At 47.5% G+C, this 25,140-nt stretch overlaps 1 long non-coding RNA gene across 1 annotated transcript in view; it reads left to right on the forward strand.

The window, feature by feature from the left end:
* Nucleotides 1-17,928, forward strand: part of LOC146856458 (uncharacterized) — a 29,747-nt gene extending 11,819 nt beyond the window's left edge. The window contains exons 2-4 of the long non-coding RNA XR_014980951.1: nucleotides 16,532-16,581; nucleotides 17,046-17,153; nucleotides 17,590-17,928. This is a non-coding gene — a long non-coding RNA (uncharacterized LOC146856458). The remainder of the gene's footprint in view (nucleotides 1-16,531; nucleotides 16,582-17,045; nucleotides 17,154-17,589) is intronic.
* The last annotated feature ends 7,212 nt before the right edge of the window (nucleotides 17,929-25,140 follow it).

The raw sequence follows: 25,140 nt of genomic DNA on the forward strand, positions 1-25,140 counted from the left end.
ATGATCTTGTGTTAGGACAGATAGTGCTGTTCCATCCCGCTCTGTCACAAAAAGCATAAACGATTTGTTGTAATCAGGGTTTGCTAAAACTGGTGCTTGACATAAAGCTCTCTTTAATTCTTCAAATGCCACAGTGTGTTCTTGTGTCCAAGGGAGGACTTTAGTAGAAGCTGTATTAGGGGCTTGGACTAATTCCCCTGAAAGATCACAATAAAACATGAGAAAAAGGGGAAAGCACCATACCTATTTCCTCGGCTTAATTTCTAAGGGGGCTAATTTCTAAGGGGCTTAATTTCTTAAGGGGCTAGCGGGAAGCGAACCTCCTCAGGGGCCAGCAGAAAGCCAATATTCTCCTCCTTCCCCCCCTTTTTGACAGGAGGAAATCCGAAACAGATTTCACTGCTGTCAAACACTATCAAACCCTGTGTCTTGTCAACACTATTAATCCCTGTGTGTAGCTACTGGGCGTAAGCAAAATTATAGGAGATACACAGCGTATTTGAAACGGCGAGAAATCCTTCAAATTAATGTACAAACCTCATTGTGTTAGCTCATAAGCTGGCCAAATGACATCTCATATGCAAATGTCCCTATTACATGAACCTACACCAACCTGAAGTCAATATTAATGCTAGGAGGCCCTAATAGGAATGCTAAATTACCTAAATATTCGGAAAACCAAGTTTAAGAACAGTTGTTAATGTTGATAATTAATAATTCATCTGCTAAAGAAATCAGTCATTTTGCAATAATTTCCACCTATACAATAAACAGCCTAATTTAAAAACAAGTCAACTTTTGGGGCCACCACTTACAAGAATGAGCTTACTAAAACAAACTTTAAAAAGGAAATCCTGTCAGATATTTTCTCATTACCCTAAATACCGAGCCTCATTTGTCACTCTGGGGTGGCAGTCCTTATTTAAAACAGGCCTTTCAAGAGGTAAGATGCGAGTGCACAGATCATAATGGTTCCTTAATGTCCAATCTGGAAACATATGACCGAGGCTGCCTGTCTATAAGAGAAAGGCAGTCATGTGATACATATTTAAGTCTTGCATAACTATTTTCTTCTTTTATTCATCACCAATACCAATTAGACATACACTGATAACGTGTTGTCTGCTATTTTGACAGCATGATAAAGGAAATATCATGTCTGTGAAATTTAGTAATTGTGAACAAGTTCCAGCCAAGCGCTGCGCAAAGATTTACGTCGTCACGTCCATCTCTTTGACGCCCAGGAGAACTTGTATCAATGCCAAACATACTGGTCAATACAACACAAAAACAAAACATATATAAAATACATATGCCAAGCCATCAGTATACCAAGCACAGAAAGCATAGACAATTACACTAACATATATAAATGAGCAGTTATGCGCAATTACAGTACCTACAGCTCAGAGGCGAACATTCTGGCCTGCTTAATTTGTCAGGCTTATAATCAATAACTGATTTACCTGCCCTATACACCCCCATCTGAAATCACCGTGTCAAGTCTGACACACAGAATCAGCAATAATAATCAAAAACGAAGAACACACGAACCTGTTTGTTTTCTTTTATAAAAATGAGCTATGCATCTTCCTCAACACAATGTACCCTAATGTCCCAGACGAAGACGCACCTCTCATCTCTCCTCACAGACTTTTAACCACTGGATCATTTATCCAATGCAACTGGTGGCAGCTTGTGGCCACAATTAAAAAATGTCTGAATTTGAAAATCGTTTTTATATAGGCATATAGCCCTTAAAATTCCAAGCAAGAGCAACATTTTACTTTCTGGCCAGAAGCAATATAACATTTGCTAAAAAATAAAACAAATCTTCTCCATAGACATTTCCCCGGGGCACTGGTTTAGCACAGAATAGACCAAGGGAATCTTTCTCGACTTACATTTCTCAGCTGCCCTGTCTTATCAGAGAAGCTCAAAATAGCCCCTCAGCGCGGCCTGAGCCTGGGCTGCCAGCCATCTTTTTTGTTTTTCCTACTCCTGGCCCCCAAGGCTCTCCGGCTGCAGGCATTACACAGATGCGATGTCAGAGAAGCTTTCTAAGCAGTGCCTTTGTTCTGCTCCTCTCACCGGCCCCCACCTACACTGGCTACAAGGTCAGAATCTGTCTCCGATTTCTGTATCACATTCTGCTCTACACAGCCCCCACCTTCTCCTCACTCAGAAGCTGTCAAAGACAAAAAGACTACTCAATTCCATAAAAACTGCAATAATTCGCCCAATTGAAAAATTATTTTTACATACAATTTGCACTCAGGGGGTCATAATCTTACCGACTTGACCCAGCACATTGGCTCACTGGACCACCAAGAACACAAACCTGTATTCTTGAACAATTTGCAAATTCGAAATACCCACAATTCTTTTTTCAAGCTAAACTTTTCACTAATTATTTTTTCGTTAACACTTTGTACATTAGGGGTGTCATCAAATCACAGGTGTTGCTATTACCCTAGCTACACCCCTCTCAAGTCCCTTTTAACAACGTAATCAAATGTTGGACCATGAAAACACCAGCTATGCGCTGTTCGTTTGGTGGGAGGCTCAAGAACCTTTGGGCTACTATATCATTATTATATGTATCGTGGTACTTGCGGTGGCACTCTAACTGGACCTTCTACTGGGGCCACTCTTGCTAGGTCCTCTGAAAGGACGGGATAAATACCAGCAACGTCAGTATTTCTTTCTCTGTCAGCCTGCGCTCATTTTACCTGCTCCACTTCCTCCTGTAACATCTTTTCCTTGGCTTTTCCAGACTCCAGTCTACTTCTCTCTGCTTCGTGAAACACTTACTCTGTCCTCCTATATGACTCCTTGCGCCAAAACTCAATGGCATCCTTCCGAGCTGGTCTACATTTTCTCTTTCATAAGAGTGTTTCGTTGTCTGTCTACTTGTTCTGCTTTTACTCGGATACCTTCCTCAACTAATACATTTTCTCGGACTTTGTCTGAATCCTCCCTACTTTTCTCTTCTTTTCTGAGCGCTTTCTCTGTGCGTCTATGCAATTCTTTACGCCATAATTCAATGGCATTTTTCTGTGACTGTCTGGCTGTCTTTTTCCATAACTCTTCTTCTACTCTCATGATGCAATCTGCATCCCAGGTCCCAGCTGCGGGCCACCTCTGACTTTCTGGTAAATCCTTGGTGTAGTCCACCCATAAATCAAGAAATAATACGGCATCTAGGCCATGCTTATGATACATAAAGTACCCTGGAGTGTCCCTAGGTGGAATGGGAACAGCTTCCTCGAGTACCCCTTTTCTAGTTTTGATCTGTCTTAATTTTGAAAAGAACGGCATCTTTAAACTTTGCTACTTGATTTTGAACACAATAAATTACAATAAACACAATAATGAACACTCATTCATACCACAATTTTTAAAACATATTAAAACATTTAACATTTAACATTTAACGAACGATGATAACTAATAGGAAACTAGTTACTGACATAATACTAACACTAGAGAATACTGAATTATATGCAAGACATACTAGATATACTGCTAAACAGTACAGATACACTGCTGAAACAGTGCAGACCGGATTTGTGTACCCAAACCCGTCTTGACCGGCACAACCTAATGTGCACGTCTAACTGCCTCCCCAGCAACGGTACTCACCGGGTAGCACGGAACGGAAGGCCTCGGAACTGAACTGGACTAGACCAAACTGGACTGGACTGGACTGGACTCGTGACTTGGATACTTCGGAACTTCGGAATCTGGTGGGCCTCTGTATACCTCGGACACAGCTCTCTCGCAGGTGGGCTCTGGGTAGGACAATCTGCGTTCCTCACCGCCTCGTATGGATGCCTGGTCGCAGTCTGTCCCCTTCGTTGGCCTGAGGGAGTTGGCGGGAAGACCCGCGACGTGCGTGCTTGAAGTCCGTCACGGCTATGGAAGGGGGCAAAACTGGACCTTCATCTCCGGCGTGTGGGGAAAGAGATGTAACTGTTCGGGCGCCATTATGTGGTAAATAAAATATTACGCTCTCAGAATTTTAAAGTATAAATAAGATCATGCATAAAGCAAGAGGCTGAGTCTGTGTTATCAGGTTCATAAAGGGCTTTATTCCAATAACTCGAGTCAAAGGGAGAATATTACCATCACCAAAAAAGGATCTGGAAAGGGACTCAAAAGTATTCTCAATATTCTCAAAACATTATTCACAGAGTACAGTATATATATATTTCTCAATTGTACGTAAGCAAAAGAGCAAGAGAGAATGAGATAAGAGCATGTGGGCGTGTAAGTAGGCGTGAAGGTGGGCGTCCATGTGGGCATCCACTTGATGATAATGGGTAATTTGTCATGTGTGGGTGGATACCTGGAGGGGGTTGCGTGATCTGCTGGAATTGTACTGGAACTTTGCCTTACTTGTGCTCAACTCGAGCATGACGTGTAACTGACGTGGGGAGGGTTGCTATGCAACCGGACAAGTCTGGAAGTGAGGCCTTCAGTGAGTGAGGCCTTCAGTGTCAGGACGACCAGCACATCTTGTATTATCTGATATCCGATGTCTGGAGCAGGGACTGATTTGTGACATAGGTTGCTCATCACCAAGAGCCGATGTGGCATCTATTTCTTCATTTACTTCATTTACTGCAGAGGCCTTACATGGGGGCTATGGGCTTTTTACTGACGTGAGCTTTGCAATCTCACAAAGAGAGACAGTAGGGCTGGGCTCCCTCCTTGCAGATGGGTCGCGTTCATTCCTCCTTCACCAGGCAAGAATGTGTTTTCAGTAAGAGTAAGCAGATAACCGTGCTCAATACTGTCTCGGCACCTCGGTCGGGGCCCCTTTGGCTGAGGCCCAAGTGTGCAAGGCCAAGGATACGTAGCTGTAGCTTTCAGAGCGTTCTGAGGCATGAAACCTCTTTTCGGCTCTGGCTGAGCCATAAACATGGGCTTCATGAAAATGCAGGAAAACATGATGAAAAACGTGTAGGCCTCAATACAGATTTGTCGTTTCTCTCATGGGAGACTGGATGATGGCAGGCCACGTTATAGCATAAGCATCATGATAGAAAGGCCATGGAGGGGAAATACATAGGTTACATGTATGTGCATATAAGCGTTTGGGGGGGGCACATGGGGACACATAGGCCTCATAGATTTTTATTTTCCTCAAAATGAAAGATCCACTTAAAGAATTCTCGCAGCCTGTACCGCTGAGGAACACTTCAGTGTCCTCTAAATCTATACAGTAATTCCCAAGACTTATGGATGAATTCCCTACCCATTGCTTCATACCTGCCTACCTGGTGGTGTTCTAGGCAATATTGGAACTGGAAAGTTGTTACTGGCAATGTTATATGGCCATGAATTAACAATTCTGTGGACGGTGCCTCTGCCACGGTGAAAGATAATTGGTCCAATTTTTCAATGCGCAGCATTGTATATTTCACATCCCTTTGTGCCATTGATGTCTGCTTCTCAGTCAAATTATATGAATGGAACAGAGACGTACTGTTGATGTATCGCCAGGGCACATAACCAGAGCGCAGTGATTGTAGCGTCCAGCTTAATTACATTACTGTCTTTTTTTTGGAAAACATTTTTTATTGGCATTTGTAGATAGTAATATACACATACATAGGCGGTTTCGCCCTTATCTCAGAAACATTACATAGCATAGCAGGAGCGCCCTGTCGCAGCCCTTTCAACTTCGCAGTCTGGTGGGTGCTTAGGCCATTCGTCCCTATCCTGAGTGGGGCTGCAGGCACGTTCCCTGGACCAGCCTCTGGGTTTGCCCTACTGGAGCGCGCCCTGATCGCCTCGCCGCGGGGGTGCCGTGTAATGTGAGTAAACCCCTTTGAGGGGTGCCGCGAAGGCTAAAGAAGTGCTGCCAATGAGGAACCGTGAACGAACTGGGGGTAGCAAACCAGGGAATGGGGGTGCACTTTGTCGTCTATCAGGAGTACTTGTGGCTATGCGCTTGAGAGCTGGACCATCGTGGGGGACAAGGAGAAGAGGGGATCGGGGCGGTCGCGGACGTGGAGAGAGGGAGGGGGGCAGGGGGGGTTGGACCATCGATCATAACCTATGAGGGATTTGGCAGTGGGGCCTGTGACGTCTGCCTCTGTGAGGCACCGGGCACTGGGACCGCCTGCGCCGTTCCCAGGGTAGGCTCTGGAGTCGCTGGCGCCCCCGGGGGATCAAGCAGTTGTGAACTCGCCGCATCCGCTGTTTCCTGCGTGAAGGCGTGCATTAACATGGCCCAGGGCATGGAAATCGGGTGTTTGCGCATCCCTCGAGCCTCCTCCGTTCTGAGTGTTGTTTCCTCCGCCTTGCACCATTTCTTGACCGCTCCCACCCATGCCGCTACGGGGGGCCCCCTCGGCGTCTTCCAATGCATAGCAATGCATCGTTTAGCGAGGAGCAACATTAAGAAAGCAAACCTCCTTTCCACTTTCTGCGGCTTGTGTCGGTCATGAATACCCAGCGCGCACGCCTCCCACGTGTCCAGGTCCCGGAACCCTGTAACCGCTTTTAGGGCAGTGTGAATTGTGTGCCAGTAACTGTGGAGCGTCGGGCAGTCCCAAAACATGTGCTTAAACGAGGCAGCAGGATCCAGGCATCTGGGGCATCCAAACATGCCGTCGGGGAAATATTTCTGCAACCTTTCAGGAGTTAGATACGCCCTGTGCAAGATATGCAACTGTATGTTCTTAAACCGATAATTGCGGGACACTTTTTTTGTGTATTCCAGAGCCCGAGTCCATTCCCTATCGTGTAGAGGCCGTTGGAAGTCATCTTCCCAGTGTTCCCTGAGGGTCGCTAACGTAGGACTCCGCAGGGTTCTCAACGCTTTGTAGATCCACGTGACGAGATGGCGACCCGACCCCATCTGCAGTATCGCATGGATGACCGTATGTGTGGGGGGCTCCGTCTCGATTCCCCTCCACTGCCTGCGGCAGTCCGTGAGAAGCTGCCTGTGCCGTAGGAATTGTCCCCCGGGAAGCTCGAAGTCCCCGACCAGTGCTTCGAAGGACTGCAAACTCTCCCCGGAGAACAACATCCCCACCTCCGTTACCGCGTGGTCCGTCCACACCCGTATCATTTGCGCTGTGTAATACGCCCGGCCCCTAGGAAGCCCCACCAACGGCAACAGCGGAGAGTACAGGGGGGTACCCCGGCTAAGTCTATGAACGCGCGCCAGGCAGGCGCGCGCCGTCATGACCTGAAGGGGCCGGGATAGCGGCGGTGCTGCACCCGGCAGTAGCATGCGGTGGACAGCTGGGATCGGAAGCCGCCCCGCCTCCGTGAGCAACTCCTCTTGTGCCCGGCCCGCCGTCCAACGCGACACCCACTGCAATTGGGCGGCTAGGAAATACGCCTCGAATGAAGGAGCCGCCAACCCGCCCTGATCAAGGGGCAATTGCAGTTTCGCCAGGGCTATCCGCCGGCTGCCATTGCCCCAAATGAGGGTCCCAAGCAGGGTGTCCAACTCTCGGAACAGGGACCGCGGAGGAACCACCGGAAGATTGGAGAAGAGGTACAGCAGGCGAGGTACCAGGATCATCTTTGCAACGGCTATCTTTCCCGGAACAGCCAAGTGGAGGCCCTTCCAGAAATGGACCTGGGAGCGGATGTTACCCATCAGAGTGCGGTTATTCCCCTCATAGATATCTTGCGGCGTATGATATAGCTGAATGCCGAGATATCGAACCGCCTGGGGACTCCACGAGACGTCAACGTCTCCTATTTGTATCGGACCCTGAGGCACGGCTTGTGTTAAGGGGTAGACAGTGGACTTGGCCCAGTTCACCCTAAGGCCCGTCACCTCTGCAAAATCATGCAGGATGCGTGATATAGGGGTCAAATCGATCGTGATGTCCCGGACATATATGAGTACGTCATCGGCGTACATTGATACTGCATGAGTGCGATCGCCTATCGGGATGCCCCACTCCCCACCCGCCCCGCGCAACATGGTCGCCAGCGGCTCCATCGCCAGCGCGAATAGTAAGGGGGAGAGGGGACACCCCTGTCTGGTCCCGCGCCGGATCGGGAAGGAGTCCGAAATGAGCGGGCCTATGCGCACTCTGGAACTGGGCGAGGAGTAGCTGAGTCGAGTGTAGGCCAACAATTTGGGTCCGACGCCCATGCGTAACAGGACCTGAAACAGGTAGGCCCAGGAGAGCGTGTCAAATGCTTTTTCGAGGTCTAGTACCAGACACGCTGCCCGAGGGAACCGTTCTCGCACCTGGTCCTGCACGTGGAACAACCGCCGGATGTTAGAAGAGGTGTGCCTACCCGGCACAAATCCGCTCTGATCGGGGTGGACAAGCCGTGGGAGGACCGTGGCGTACCTGTCCGCCAGGGCCTTCCCATAGATTTTGTAATCCGCCGACAATAGAGTTATGGGTCGGAAGGAGCCTAGCTGATGCGAGTCTCTATCTGGTTTAAGGAGGGACACTATAACGGACCCACGCATGGAGTGAGGCAGGACTCCCGCGTCTAAAGCCGCTTGGAACTGCAATTCTAGCTGAGGGACCAACTGGGGCGCGAAGGTCTGGTAAAAGTCAAGGGGGAAGCCATCTAGGCCAGGGGCCTTGTGGGCAGCTAGCGCCTTCATGGCGTGCCGAATTTCGGCCGCCTCGAGAGGGCGATCGAGGTCCTGGCGTGTATCCCGGTCTATGCGGGGAAGCTGAATACGGTCCAGGAAGTCAGCCGGGGCGGCAGCCGATACCGAGGGGCGGGGACTAGCGTACAAGAGCCTGTAATGCTCTTGGAAGGCCTTGAGTATCTGCCCCTGCGAGTACACCAGGGTGCCCCGGATGGCCCGGATGGCCGTGATGGTTGGGAGGCTCGAGTCCCGCCTTATGAGCCACGCCAGCAGGGCACCCGCGCGATCGCCCTCTGTGTGGGCCCTAGCAGCGTACGCCGCGAAGTTAAACCGACGCATGCTTGCCAACGCTGCGGCGTACGCACTCTCGGCGCTAGCTAGCGCTGCCGGCGTGGCTTTAGCGGGGTCTGTCTCCTTAGTTAGCGCAGCCAGTGCCCCTTCCGTCCGCTGAATGTCCCCCTCAAGGACCCGCTGAACCCCCGCAATATGCCGAATGCAATTGCCCCGCATTACAACCTTAAAGGCGTCCCAATCCGACGCGCGGGTGCTAGCTGTGCCGGCGTTCTCCCTGAAATAGTGACCGATGTGGTCCGCCAGGGTTTGGCGGAAGACCGGGTCTTCCAGGCTGTCCCGAGGAAGGCGCCAAGCGGGGACGGGGGGGTGCGGCGGGTGCCACTGCAGTGTGATCGTGTGGGCGTCATGATCTGATATAGTTTTACCCAGGTAGTCAGCGTCCAGGGCGGTAGGGAGGATGGTGGGGGAACAAAGGAAACAGTCCAGGCGCACTCGAAGGTTGTGCGGTCTGGAGTGGAACGAGTAGAGTTTAGCAGTGGGGTTCCGAGCCCGCCAAGCATCCGCCAGAGACCAATGATGCAACCAGGTTGTGAACCGTTTGGCTTGCGTCACGATGGGGGAAGTGGGGAGGGGTGGGTGGGACCTATCTAAGGTTATATCTTGTACGCAGTTGTAGTCTCCCCCCAGGATCCACGGCACCTGCGCGTATGCGCTTAAGGGATTGGAGAGCGTGTCCCAGAATTTGGATCGATCAACATTCGGCCCATAGATGCTGCCTAATAATATCGTCTGTCCGTCCAACCGACCAAGCAATAGGACATAGCGACCCTCCGGGTCTATCACGTGTGATAATTCCTGAAAAGGGACCCCTGGACGCACCCATATGAGGGCACCGCGGGCGAATGCAGAGTACGTTGTGGCATAAAGGGCCCCGCGCCAACGCCTGCGCAGTTTCGACACCTCCCCTGCCGCGAGATGCGTCTCTTGCAGGATCGCAATGTGTGCCTGGTGACGCTTAATGTATGCGTTTACGGAGTATCGCTTGCGCGCCGTATGCATGCCCCGCACATTCAGTGTTAGAAGTGTAATTTTACCGGCTTGTGCCATCGGTGCGTGTGTCTAGTGCTCCTCGCAGGGCGGGTCAGTCGGGTCCCCCAGAGGCCCCCCGGTGCCAATCCCCACGTCCCACCCCCGTGGGCCCTGCTCATCGATGCGGCAGCTCATCGGCGCATGGGTAGGGACATAGTGCAGAAGGTGTGCGTGGGGAGGGAAGAGGAAACTAGGGTGAGGCAAACGTATCGAGACCCAACACGGGGGACATATCGCCAAGTACGATACGTCCAAACTGACTCCCGGGTTGCATGGGAGCATGAACCCATTAGGGAAAGGGGGTTCGGCTGGCGTCTGCAGTAGGCTCTACAAGCGGGCTGTGCGCAGTATCTATGACTAGCCACTTGGGGAATGTAGGCGCTTCTGAGGGGGAAAAGGGCCCTAGGCAACGGGGAGAACACTAGGAGCGCTGGGCCAGCAGATGCGTGAGATGGGGGGCAGCTCCCCAGGCTGCGGATGTGGGGCCCTCCGCACAGAGCCGATCATATCAGGTCGTTCGCGGGGTGACTGAAGGCAGGGCCCCCGAGTCCACCCCGGACTGCGTCGCCTCACTGTCCTCCTCTTCCTCTGACGTGAAGACATGGGGGGCACGCTCCAGGTCCATTGCCGGGGAAGCCGGGCAAAGGCCCACCGCCGCTTTGAGGGCCTGGCGCCGTTCCAGGACGATCTGCTCCAAGTCCGGTGACCCCAAAGTGTGTGACGGCCCCCCTGGGGTACCTGGGCGGTTTCGTCTCCATGAGCGCTGCCTCCTACGTCCCCCTGCAGTCGCTCGTTGTTCGTGTGGGCGCCCGTTCCGCCGGGTCCCAGTACAGTTCTGGTCTGCCCAGTCGTGCGCCTCCTCCGGTGTTGTGAAGAAGTGGGTGACACCGCCGTGGATAATTCTTCAGGCGGGCCGGGAATAGGAGAGAGTACTGTATGTTTTCTGCTCGAAGGCGCCGTTTCACCTCCAGGAAGGACGCCCGTTGGCGTTGGACCGCACGTGAGTAGTCAGGAAAGATCATGACGGTGTTGTTCTCGATGCGTAATGGGCCCGCCTGTCGGGCCGCTCGCAGTACCGCATCCCGGTCCCTGAAGTGGAGGAACTTGGCCAGCAGCGGGCGAGGTGGGGCTCCCGGCTGCGGCCGGCGAGCCGGCACGCGGTGCGCCCGCTCAACAGAGAAGTAGGCTGTACGGTCTTCGCCAGGAGTGAACGACTTAGTCCAGGCTTCAACGTACTCCACCGCATCTGCCCGTTCAATTCCCTCCGGCAGCCCAAGGACGCGAATGTTGCAGCGTCGGGACCGCCCCTCCAGGTCATCAACGCGTTCTTCCATGGTGGACATGCAACTCATCAAAGCGCGCATCGAGTCCTGGTGTGTGTCCACCATAGGTTGGAGGTCAGCGACTGCTTTGGCGTTGTCCGTGACTCTATCTGCTAGTTTACGGTGGTCATCCCGGAGGAGACTGACGTCCGTGGTTAGGGTGCCCAGCTGCTGCTCCAAAGAGAGTCGCGACTGTTCAATCGCCGCCAGGACCTGATCCAGTTTCGTCGACAAGGATGGTTCCCCGTTCGATCCTGCGGCCACCGAGGCCCCTCCACGCATGCCGGCCGGGCCCCCTGACGCTGCTCCCGGGGCCGGCAACACCGCCCTGGACTTGCCCATGATGTCCTCTGGAAGGGCTAACGCTGGCGCGGATCAGGCGCAGTATCCGGGCTAGTTGTGGTCGTGGTCAGCCGTGGGCCCTCCGATGCTCCGCTGCCGCCCGCCCCCAACCGGCGTTGCTGCGGGGCCGTCTCGCTTGTGGGACAAGTAGGGCAGCGGCAGAAGTCTCCCTCGGCGTCATCGCCAGACCCCTCACTCCTGCGACCGGCGCTCTCCGCTGCGTGTCCCCGGGTCAGGCTCCGCCGCTAGGCCAGTGGTGCTCTGCCTGGGCGCCCAAGTCGACGTCGGCGCCGCACAGGTCCCCCGCTGTCCTCCCCGCAGTCTGGACAGACCCCGGGGGGTCGCTGCTGGCAAAAACGGAATTCGGGCAGCACCCCCGGGTCTCAGGGACCGACATGCATCACTTCACGGTCGCGCCGCTGCACCGCTCCAGTCACTCTACCGGGCTGGCATCGGCCGCCATCTTTGAGTCAGGCAGACACACTCACAGGCAGCGCCGGGGGCCCCCCCCGCGGGAGTCTCCCCCCCAGGAGCGCCGCCCCCTGACCGATGCACCGCCGCGCTGGCCCACCCGTACCTCAGCCTCCAGGCTCATTCAGTAGGGCCGCTTCTTGGTCTCCCTCGGGTCTTCACCCAGCCACGGCGATCGTCAGTGGCGGCAGCCCTCACCGGTCGATGCCTTCGCCCACGGCACTCCTCGCCAGTTCCCTCCGCTACTCAGTGCCCAGCGTCTTCACCACTGCCCCCCAGGCGGGGGGGGATGTTACGGGGGGCTCACCGGCACCCCCGAGGCACCGGAACCCACTGTCCGCCTAAGCAACGCCCACACACTGGGCAATCCTTCTCCCGAGCTGTCAGCCGGCCCTCGCGGGGGAGCGGGACCTCTGCTCTCAGCGCCTCAGCCCCTGGATCACCGCTCGTCAACGGTTGCGGAGCCGGATGGGTGCCATTTTGCGCTCGGCGCCGCCTCGTCGGGGCAGCTCCCGCATCGAAGTCTTGGCTCCCGTGGGTCGCTCTGCTACCGGGTCGCCAGCGCTGGACTCCCCGCTCCTCAGGGCAACTTCAGGTATCCGTTGGTCGCCCCCAGGCTCACCGGGAACAGGCGAGGGGAAAGCCCGGTCCCGGAGCCTCAGCCAGACGCGTCCGTCTCGGCGGCCATCTTAGCCACGCCCCAGCCGTAGCGTCCAGCTTAATGACACAATAGAACATAACTGTGATTGTCCATGTTGTAAGAGGAACAGGTCCTGTTCCATTATATGTATAGCAGAAGATACAATGTTATCCAGTGAATAAATCCTGGATGTTAGTGTGGGCATACCATTGTCAACCACAGCCAAAGCCTTTTCCAAGTTAATTCTGTCAATTTCACATAATCTCGCCGCAGCTTCCTGTTGAGAGATTTTCCAAATTTCATTATAAACAGCGTATAAGAAACGTATCTGAAGTGGATTTCAGGAACCTAATAAAAAAATGCCTAAGATCCATGTCATCTGAGAGTAAGAACCAGTGTTGTTTCACCTGTGACAGTGTTGAGGTTCTTAGCCAATCTAGGCATAACTTCCCAACACTGTATGATGTCACCACCCCCGGATGTTTTCATTCTACATAGCGCAAGTTAGGCCTATGGATACTAAACCCTTCAGTGGTACCCCTGAATATTGACTGACACCTATTTGTGTCAATAGGCCAAACTAACAATCCTTTCCAATTGGGGTCTGTTGAATTGTATGAAACATCATGCACAATATCATTGAGTGTTCCTTCACCATTTTCTGTAGAGTTTTGCCATTCCTCCAAGTGTGAAAGTGAGGGAATACAATTTGTGTTCAAGTCCTTAATCTTGGCTAACCTAAGACAGGAAGTCTGTTGCACAGTGTCATTCAGGAAAATCATCTGTTGTGGTATGAGGCATGCTCTAAATCGTGCCTCAGTTCCCTGAACCTGCCATTCCTTAGTACCCCAGACAGATTTTATGTCTATAGTGCCTTTCCATAAGTGGAAACTCTTTTCAGACAGTTGGGTAATAAAGGATGCAGAGTATATAAGTTTTGTGTTAGTGAGCATACTTTTCTTTGCAGATGTAGGTGCAAACTTATGATAATATGAGTGTGGATCTGATGTATTAAACCCAGAAAGATAAGCAAACTTTTGTGCAAATGTTTGTGAACTACCTTTCGGTGGTGTTGGGTAATGTTCCCATTGGTGGTAATTGAAAACATTACATGATGCACTTGTTTTATACAGAAAGTGATGAGCATGATGTTGGTAACTGTACATGGTATCAAAATCAGACGAGTCATCAAACATTTAATTTTTGTAAATGCTGCAGATAGTTCTAAATCTTACAACATACTATTAAAAGTTTTAAAATCCCAATCGTCAGATTATGTACTGGAGGTGATGATATAATTTAAATAAATTTTGAATACATGTGGTATTTTTATAAATTTAGTGGGACCAAATACATCATATGAAACCCTGTCCCAAACTTTTCCGTCAGGAACTGGAACTGCTGTAATGTTCACATAAGACAGGTCTCTTTGTTCACGATGAGATGTCGTATGAGGTTTCAGTACCAAGTTCACATCTGATACTGCAGAGCATTCTGGGAGATAGTGTCCATTCAAGAGCAAAAAAAAAGGCAGTCACTAAACCTATCCAGAAGAGTAGGAACAGTATTTCAGTTAGTCTCCAGAATTGTTGCCATGGTTAGACTAGGTAGGTCTTTTTCAGCAAAATGTAGAAATCATGACTTTTTTTGCGGGAAAATGTAGCTGGCGGTGACTCAGATTCACTTGGATCTAGAGAAAAAGTGTCAAAATTGATTAAGTAGCCAGATGCAGTTCGATCTATCTTTGGTAGCTCAGCAGGTTTTGTTGAACTTGCAGATGTCTCTTGTAGAGGCATGTTGTTTTCGAAGTCTATGGTAGGCCGAATTTATAGCTGTGTTTCATTTGTGTTTTGATGATGTTTAATTTCAATAGCAACGAGTTCCCTTTCATTGTTGGTAACTTCATTACTACGTATAGAAGACTCTTCAAATGTTATCAGTCTTTCTGTCTGAACCTCATATATGGTAGTGAGAGGAGATCGGTGGATACCCAGGAGCCCATGCTGCCTGCTATACAGTATCGGATACATAGTGTGGTTTTGATCAGATCAATTGAGACAAATCTCTTTTCTTTCATTTTTGCCAGGAGGGGCAGAAGAAGTACTGTTCTTGTTCCTTCAACAGCCAGGACAGGTATTATGGCCCAAATTCGTTCTCGTCCACTATCCTTTCTCTGACCAGATCCCTGACGTTTGGGATCCAGGCCGGTCTTGCCGTTACTGTTTTTACTTCCCCAGTGGTGGTGTGTTTTACTTGGACGTTGCTTTGTAGTGCCCGGAATTCACTGAGTTCCTGTAAAACAGCCAAATGTTTATTTATGTCAAATGGTTTTTCATCTGTCACTGTGCTGCCACAGTCGAGGCCAGATACCCACATTCTCGTCTCAAATAGGACTTTGTAAGGGGTGATACCTCCTAGTGAAATTCTTGGCATGTTATTAATTACCCTCTGGACCCCATATTGGTGATTGACCCAACTACCACCCGAGCCTAATACCCTTGCTGTTAAGGATTGCTTTAAGTCTCGGTTTTTCCTTTCCACAACAAACTTTCCATTGGGATGACACGGAGAGGAGTACCGGTTATCCGACCCCAAAATTCCCATAGCATTTTTGTAAGCCTGACAGCTTATAACAGGGCCACGGTCAGAATGTAATGTGCCAATTACGTATGTCCCTATGAAGATTCGCAAATCTTCTAACAGTTCGGGCGTCGGCCGAGCGCTGAGGCCAAACCCACAGGAATCTAGAGCATTAATCCACTGCCACCAAGATTTCCTTGTAAACTGCATCAGATTGTAAGGGGCCGCAGTGGTCCAAATAGACACACGCGAGAAATCTGTCTGATATTAGTAATGGTGTTTGCGCTTGACTTGCTACGGTGGAACCCTTCATCTGTAGACAGATATCGCATTTAAGGATTTTGTCTGTCTTTTTCAACCTGGTTACCAATAGCGTTGTTTCAATAGAGAAACTGTTGCGGTAATCCCTGCGTGTGCAGACCCAAGACCCTGTGTGCAGCTTGAATTAAACCTAATCTGCGATTAATGTTTGGTATTACTATATCCCCACTCGTGGAATGTGAGCATACAGAATATTTTGTGCTTCTAACTTTTAGAAGCACTTGAGTGGAAAGACTTTTGGCACCTTCACTCACACCATGGCTCACTCGACTTTAGCATGCACTCACAATGGAGAGAATGACCGACATTCTTCAAGATAAATACAAAACTTAGAATACCAATGGGGACCACTAGTGGCCTTTCTATGAAAGACCTCCCACTTACGGCTTGTTTGACTCGCACAAGAGCATTGAATCTATTTCAATTTGATTCTTTTGCTAGCGCCAACAGTTGCTTCCTTAGTTGTTAAGGTCGTCTCCTACAACCCAGAATCTCCCAACACCCTCTACCTATAGTGCACTATATGTTTATTTCTTCAATGATTATTGTTTAAAGTTCATGGGGGGATAAGATGGGCATTAGTACTGCTCCTATTATGCTAAATGGATGACATTGCTATGTTTGGCCCTGTTCAGTATATTATTGACAAAGTCATGCCTGGTGCAAATGCCACTGCTATTGCTGACTCAGTGTAATGTTTAATGACTTTCTTTTATTGTATAATGGCTATATTGTCCTGTGCCTGCGGGGACAAAATCTTCAATAAAAAGAGTTTTAGAAAAAAATATATATATATTTTTGATTACTCTACTCTCAAGTTTTTTATGTTGTCCTTCCATTACCACCTACCATCACATCAACTTCTGCTCCATACAGTGTGCCAACAGGTAGACCAGCCACAGACAGCCAACGGATGATGGAGACTGGTAAGTCTGTTCTTTTGTATTTGGCTAAACCATATCTCTCTATATATATGTGTGTCAGCGTATTTGTTTTTCATATTTATTTAAAACGTGTGGATAAACAAATCTTCATGATAATTACAGGTCTTATTAAATAAAGGTCTAATGGATAAAATGATAGGCATCATGTCAACATATACATCCAAGCATTTTCTGACATTATTTGCAAGGATGTGCTTATATCTCCTTTCACAATTTCTCTATTTCCTGCCATGTTCTTGCTGTACTCCCATGTTCATTATCCTCTGCCCCTTTAAATAACTCTCTGACATGTCATTGCAGTGTCAATACAATATTGTCATCTTATTTCCAATTGTTAAGGTGTATTAGGGAGAATGTGTTGTTGGTGTTCTGTGTATACACCATGTCCCAATACCTTCATAATGTTAGTGTATGGCTGTCTACTTTGTATACACCTCTCCCGTCAGCTGGAGTGCGATAACACCCCCTGGTATTCACACTATGACCAGCACCACAGATGACATCAGAAGACATCATGGCAGCCGCCATTCAGCCCTCTACCATTCATCGGTCAGGTAGATATTTTACCAAATTTCTATCATTGCTCTGTGTTTTCATTTTCCCTTTCTCAGCATCAGTTCATATTTCTTACCAGACTATATTGTTACATGTCTCATGTATTTCTATCTACTTTGACATCATTTGTGTCGACTATTACCTTCCCTCTCTATTCCATACATATATATTATATCACTCCTCTCTGCAGCTGCTGGATCTCCTGAGACATACCAAACACCGTATTCATTAACACTAGTTAATCAGCTGATGTCAAGGAGTCTATCCACAAAGCAAGCATCTGTGGCAGTAGCACACGAGGTGCCACTATCTCTATATGTTTACACATACTGGCATATGTGACTTCTTTTAGAAACCTATTGTGAAAGAATAATATGAATTATTTAGCAAACAATTTATTTTATGACTTTCAACAATTGCATTTTCCTCTTGCAGGTTCTAGGGGCACTGAGAGTGCAAAGATGGTGCATCACCCACAAGTGGTGGACAACAGGCAATCCTAAGAGAAAATTCACAGATAGTAACCTTCTCCGTGATGGGCAACCTACTGGCTATAGCAGACAACCAACCATGTGGGAGAGGGTGTCAACTGCGTGCGGTGGTGAGGGGATTTGTCACTTGAGGGTAGCCCTGCATGAGACTGCGGACCAGGCAGAGCCGTGCGTTGGACGGTATAATTTGCACTGTGGACATCTTCATTTTTGGAAGGAGAGTGCAAGGCCACATGCCTTGACCATGCAGATTTTAAAGACAATAACAAGCATGTGTCAGTATCAATCTCCAGGGCCAAGGAATGCATAGGACTCAAGTAAGGCGCTAAACATGTCAAGCCCATATCACCCACAAATAATAATGACAATCCACCTGCACCACCCACAAACCGATTACCACCTCCCCCAACTCTATCTCCACTACCACAACTACAACCTGCTATGCAACCAGTTTGGCATAGCCAGAGACATGACTGGCTCACCTCTGGTACGTTAACATGATTTTCCTTTTTCATGTACATGTCACCCAAAACCTCCCCCACTTTGACACATATAATGGTAATTATTTAATCACCATTCACAAATCATTTTTTCTAATACTTTTACCTGCAAGCAGCTTTGTAGATCAAATTCAATAGTACCTAACTCTCACTTGTATTTGCTTCAATGTGTAAGTTGCTATGTTAGTTACATTTATGAACATATAGTCTTACACTATCCTTATAATTTGCATTTCACACTTTTGTCCTACAGTTGCATAGAAAGAACTACATGCATACCCACTTACTTGCAAAACAAACTCTTCGCATTCATGATAAGATTTTTATGCTAGAATTAGAACTTTTTGAAATTAGTAAAGATAATTAAAATAATATCTATGGATCGGTAAACATAATTTAGAGGGGGCGGGAACATCAGAGAAACACGATGGGAGTTTTGAGGGAAAAGGCTATGTACAACGGGGAAAGATGTAAAACGTTATTGAAAAATTAAGTCCAACCTAAGAAGTCTTAACACATAGTAACAGCTGCCTAAAACAGAGTGAAATGTTTAAATTAAAATGAAAGTCAGTCCTCCAACCCAGATTGCGTGTCACAATCTGTGTCCTGTTTTTGGGACAAATGTACCTGTCATTCCTCTGGTTCCTAATTTACCACAGCAACAATGATCTCCTACTCAGACATGGGGCTGATTGGGCAGGAAGTGACACCCCATGAGAAACATGATACCCTGGGGTAGTGGAAGGAGGCCAGGAGGGAACATAGGGCCACATGTATCAAGCTAAATTGCGATCGCAAACACTGAAATTCGCTGTGTGCACTGTAGGAAAGACAAACCTACTCGCAAAATAAGGAATCGCAAAATTTGCGATTCCCTATTTTGTGCAAGCATTTAGAGAATCGCAATTTGTGATTCCCTAAATGCTATTCTAGTAGCCATTGCAAATTGCGATATAGCTGTAAGGAATCCCAAATTACCACCAACTTCAAGTTGTTGGTAATTTGCGATTACCTTGAAAAATGCACTTTTTGGCATTTTTTAAAGTGCAATGTGGCACTTATGCCCTTAGGGCATGTATGTGAGCCACATGTGCACACATGTAAATTTCAGGGGTGCAACAGGGTGTCCTTTAGGAACCCTTGCACCCTTGAAATTGCGTGCGCAATTTGCGAGTACCTATTGGGTACTCGCAAATTGCGCACACAATTCCCATTCATTCCTATGGGCCTCTTGGCCCATAGGAATGAACGGGAAACCATTCCTTATTTGTGACTCGCAATTTGAGTGTCGCAAATAAGGAATGTGTAGGAATCGCAAAAATTATTGCGATTCCTACCTACATAGCATTTTGGGAGTCCTTAATAGCGATTCTCTAAAAATCGCTATTAAGGACTCGCAGTTTGCTGCAATGATACATCTGCCCCATAGATCTCTAGGTTAATCAGATAATGTCTTTCAGATGATATTAATTTCTCCAGTCATCTCCTGCACATCCCAAAAGAGCGCTCTCTGACCATCAACCATGCCAATTATGGCCTCCTTGAGAGTAGTCATTGCGTATAATGGGGAATTGGGTGGGTTAAACACATTGGGGCTCAAGCATGTCTGGGATGAATGCCTCCCTTGACGAGCACATGGTGGAAGAGGCACAGGTAGAGGAAGGGTGCCGCTGGTGCCCTCATTGTTATGGGACTCTCTAGAATGATAGAGAGGTGACAGCTGGCCCCAATCATGGTGGTGCTTGCTCCTGGGACACCACTGCTATTTCTTCCTCTCTGGGCCAAGCGGAGCCCCATTATTCACCTCCTCCAGGCATGTGGTGTCCATTTATTTCCCACCTCCCGAGTGGGCTTTCACCCAGTGGGCCCTCTGCCTAGGCACATTTTGTTACAGAGCAAGGGCCAGATGTACGACCATTCCATTTTGCGGGTCCCAAATTGTGATTTTTTTGTGACTTGCAAAACAGAATCTACTAATGTGTCTCAGACCCATTTAGTGAGTCCTAACATGGTTGCAAATGACCTGCTTCATCAATGTTCATGAGGCAGGTCGCAATTTGCAACCCATTGGGAATGGGCTACTATCACAGGGATGGTGGCCTGCTGGGGTTTGCTTTTTGAATAAAGCAAAGGTTTTTTTTTTCAAAAGCAGCACGTGTTCCTTAACATGATGTGTTCAAAAGAAAAAAATTAAAAGTTTTCTTTTAATTTTTTAAGGGCGGGCCCCCTGCTCTTAAAAAATATATTCACTGCCAAACACAAAGGGGAAGGGGCTTACCGCCAATTTGAAATTGGTAGTAACCGCGATCGCAAAACAATCACACATCCCCCTGCAACTCGTTATTAGGAAAGGAAGCTCTTGGCATGCCCCTTCCTAATAGCGACTCACAAACCTATTTTTTGAGTCGGTAATAGGTTACCGACTTGCAAAATAGGGTTTGCACATGCTATAACCCTTTCCAGTGGTCGCACACGGCCCAATTTTCCATTTGCGACCGATAAAAATGGTTACACATCTGACACCAAGTCACTTTCTAAGTGGTACCCTCTCCCTGCTGGTAGAAGTAATCTACTCCTCACTGGTGGCTTAAAAGTTCTTGTGCCTGCCGAACAACTGAGGATCTTGCCCTTCTTGAATGATGAGTCTATAAGTCCACACCTTCATGTTTACACCATCAAGAGCAGTGCTGTTGGCAACTTTGCAATGAAAAAGAGTAATGCTTTGTTTTGTCATTTAGTAGAGGGGTTGCGGTTTGTCAGCCAAGGAGTGCATTATCAAAAGAACGAGTTTCAATGAGCCCAAATTAAATGGTTTAAAAATGTCCCTTATTTAAGGCCATTCCCAAGGACAGAGTTCCCCAAATGCTTCTCCAGAAAACACTGAAATTGTCTGGCATTTTAACTGCTCTCTACCATGCTAATACACAGGAAACCTAATTTATCATAGTGGTTTGTTTGTGTTCAATAGCTGAAAAAATCTCCAACATGAATTAAAAAAACATATTACTAGGTTTTCAATGCAGAACGTCTATTTTAGAACTGAGGCATGTAATATAGTTGGGTCATGACGGTCATTCCACCTCAGGCACAATCCTCTTAGAATGACGGCTACCATGATAATGTCAGAGTGGAAGAATTGACTGTTTAGTTTATTTTTTATTTTCAAAAGGAATATACAGCCTTACGACATATGTTATAGTACCCAAAACATATTTGAAAAGTATTATAGAGATGACAAAACAACACCATTGCATATGTTATTTGGAGAATAACTTATATGTTAGCCTAACATGCAAATATGTTTGCAGACAAAGAAATTATACAAGAGGATTACATTGCGTTCGCTCATAGTATTAAGCAGTCATAGATAATGTTTTGGCATTTGGAAGATCCAGACTGGATTTAAAACTTATCAAGGTTACGTCTCTATCTGAGAGTCAGAGAACACAAATTACCAAGGAGTCACAAACATTAGGAAAATAAGATATAGACGTAACACAATTCTGGACTTACCCAGTGCAAGCAGATTGTACAATGTATTTGGTACCGCAAAACCAATTCAGGAGCTGAAGATGAAGACCACTGCATCACCGGAAGGGAAGAAGTCTGTTCAGGGAAGACAAACTCATAAAATGGTAGAGGCAGATAACGAATCACAACAGGGGAGGAATGCAGGGCACCGAACTGGGGAAACAATTCAAGCCCGGGGTAACATAATGTGAATAGAGAGGAGTCACCACAACGCTGCTGCCAGACAAGGGAGCTAGCTCAGGGTTAGTTAATCTTAACTATGCCACGTTTGTCTAAGTGTGCCGATACCCTAGTGGTCAGTGCTACGCTACTGATGAGTATGGGACATGTAGTTTAACATGTAACTAGAGTATTTTCCATTTTCCTGTGGGCCTTCTCTGAAAGCTTTCCAATGTCCTTGGTCTCTGGTACCTACCCACAATCTCACATTTCTGGTCACAATTCTTGTGACCAGACAGTAAACCCCCCCCCCCCCCCCCGACACACACCTTATTCCCATGATCCCCTTCCCTCTGGGCCTTAAGTTAAGACAGGAATCGCAGCCAGGGCTGAGAGGTAGCTGTGAATTGTGCAGCGTGCCATCTCTCAAAGGTTTGCTATGTCTTTTGTCTCTTGTGCCTACCCATTTCTTGTGACCTGACAGTACAACAACACCCCCCCCCCCAAGATTCCCCTCGCCCTGGGCCTCAGGTTTAGACTAGAATCACAGCCAAGCCTGAGAAGTAGCTGTGAAACACTTGTTGGCTCGCTTTTATGTGTCATATATATTGTACGTAAAAAAATCAACTTGTTTGAACTTGGACATAATTGTGGACCCTTCTTGATTTCAGTGATTCAATGAAGGACTAGGTTGGTCATACCTAGTAAAATAACATTTCGGCAGTTTTTACAGGGTCAGACTTCTCCTCACCCCCAATTAGCGCCCCAGCAGGTGAAGTGGATTCTAAAGGTTTTCTCTTATGTACTCTTCGAGAATCATATCGTGTACCGTTAATTGATATAGACAACTTTTTTTGTTTTTCTCCAGGATTCAAATCAATGGGACAGACTTAAGGGCAACGAGGAGGCATTTAATCAGCTCCATTTTACTGAAGACGTCCTGGAAATCTTTATACCTCTGGTAACTTGCTTCCTTTTCAACAACACAGCAAGTAAAAGGAAGAAGTTTTTTTAACCACTATCTCAGAGAGCAGTGCCGCTGGCAACTTTACAGTGAAAAAGAGTAGTGGTTTGTTTAGTCATTCAGTAGAGGGAGTGTGTTTTATAAGACAAGGAGTGTCCGGTACAATATCAAAAGCAGGAGTATCAATGAGCCCAAATTAAATGGTTTCAAAATGTCCTTATTTAAGGCTACTCCCAAGGAGAGAGTTCCCCAACATGCTTCTCCAGAAATCAAAGGCTACTCATCAAGCCCTTAAATCGGGGCTGGAACCCCTCTTGCTTTCTTTAGACGAACATTGTTTGTCATGCAAACTTTGATCCACAAAAGACCCAGAAACTCTACAATCAATGAGAGCCAAAGTAGTAAGGTGACCATAGCTGGGGAGACTCTGTACCAGGAGCTGAGAATGTTCTCATATGTTGAAGTATCTAAGAAGAACAAGACTTGATGGGGTTCAAGCTTCACAGTGCTGCCCTGGCATTTACTGTCAGACTGCAGCCTTACTTTACAAAATGCGACTGCTTTCCACAGTAAAGGCACAGCTGTTCTTTTCTTCTGTGATACCTTTCTTCTGTGCTTAGTGTCTTGCAAATATTTCCAGGTTGCATGGCTTCCTTCATGGAACCTATACTTGTGTCTCTCCTTAGGTACTTTGTTTTTGCTGTGCATCACTTTGTATAGAGCGAGATCTAGAAATGTGGCAGTGGTTAGGATTCTATTCCCCTCTAAAGAAAGGGCCTCTTTCAGTCCTTCAAGCAAGCCTTGATAGAAGGCCTCTGCTGAAGACTCATCCGTTCAGGAGGCCTCTGCCATTAGCTGCAGGAACTGGTGAATGTATGCTACTAGCTCCTCCTTACTTGTTGCAGGGAAAGTGATGATGCAAGTACAAAGACTCAAGATTGTCTTCTTCGAAAATGACAGTAAAATGCTGCACAAATGTCCTAAAATGTGATAATCAAGGGCTTAGATTTAGAAATAAAGAAGTCACCCACACTCATGTGTCTTTGCTAAAATAGCACAACATAAATGTAACCGTAGCTTGATCATTTACAAATTGCTGATGCTTCAATAGAAAATGTAAATAAGATTGAGTACTAAAAGCTTGGAAGCCATAAGTCTACTGCACACCTTTCAGGGGTTCCACAAATGAGGTGTAGGGAGGGATAACCACATTACTAGGTATGTATTATTCCCTCCTGAATCATTGTTTTTATTTCAATTATGCAGAGCAGTGGAAATAATTTTGACCTCACTAGATGTGCTGGACAGGTTAATTGCCTGATTCAATTTCTCTAAGAGAAAAGGGAACTCTTAGTGAGTGACTTCAAGATCATCTTGGGTGTTGCTGATCGCTTGTGCCATCACCTGCAAGGAATTGGACTCAGATTCTATTTTGTGTGGTTCTGGCAAACTGTCACGGATGAGGATGTTGAGGCCAAACCCTCTTTTCTCCCTTTAGATTGACTCACTCCCTTGGATTAGGTCAAGGTTGGTAATGAAGATCAAGACTAAGGAGAAAAGGGGGCGAGATTGAGGGAAAGAGAGAGAGAGAGGGAAAGAGAAACACTCCAGCAGGTTGGTATTTGGAAGATCCATACTGAAATCTGTAGGCACAGCATCTCAATTCCAAATTTTTCAACATTAGGTAACGAATGACAAAAGGTGAGGAATCAGAAGGACCATGGAACACCATGTAACAGTGAAAAGACAACAAAGATGAAAGAACGAGTAAAGCTGAATGTGGACTAATACGAATAGCGAGGAGTCACACAAATTGCAGGTCCTAGACACAGGAGATAAGTGTTAGTTGACACTGAATACCTTGTTCCCACTGTTGAACTGAAGTGTGTCTTAGTGTGCTGATCCTCTAGTGCCTGAGGATGTGCCTTTGAATCTGAGAAATGTAGTTGTACATTTAAAAGTGTACTTTAAATCGTCTTGTGTGTCGTCTCTTTCAGGTTTGCTGTTTCTTTGCTTGCCTAACTGTGTCGTGTGACATGACACTGGGCATGTGTTGTATTGCTCAACTGTGTCCCTGGATTCCCACAGAGCTATGGGTACTGTTGGAGGATCCTTTTGCCCATTATTTCAATTCTTCACTACTAAGGCTAAACCCCTCTTACAAGAGCTGCAGAATGCTGTTGTGGTGAAAGAATGGATTACAATAGCTCAGAAAAGGGCCAACTTCCTGTTACTGAATGTAATTTCCTGTTTGCTGTGGCAGGAGAAGAGGTCTTCATATACAAATTAGAGGTACTTAAATGTTGAAGGGATTTGTTTTGAATTATGGGCAGCAACATTT

The sequence above is a fragment of the Triturus cristatus genome, chromosome 4_1 (assembly GCF_964204655.1).
Source record: "Triturus cristatus chromosome 4_1, aTriCri1.1, whole genome shotgun sequence".
NCBI lineage: Eukaryota > Metazoa > Chordata > Amphibia > Caudata > Salamandridae > Triturus > Triturus cristatus.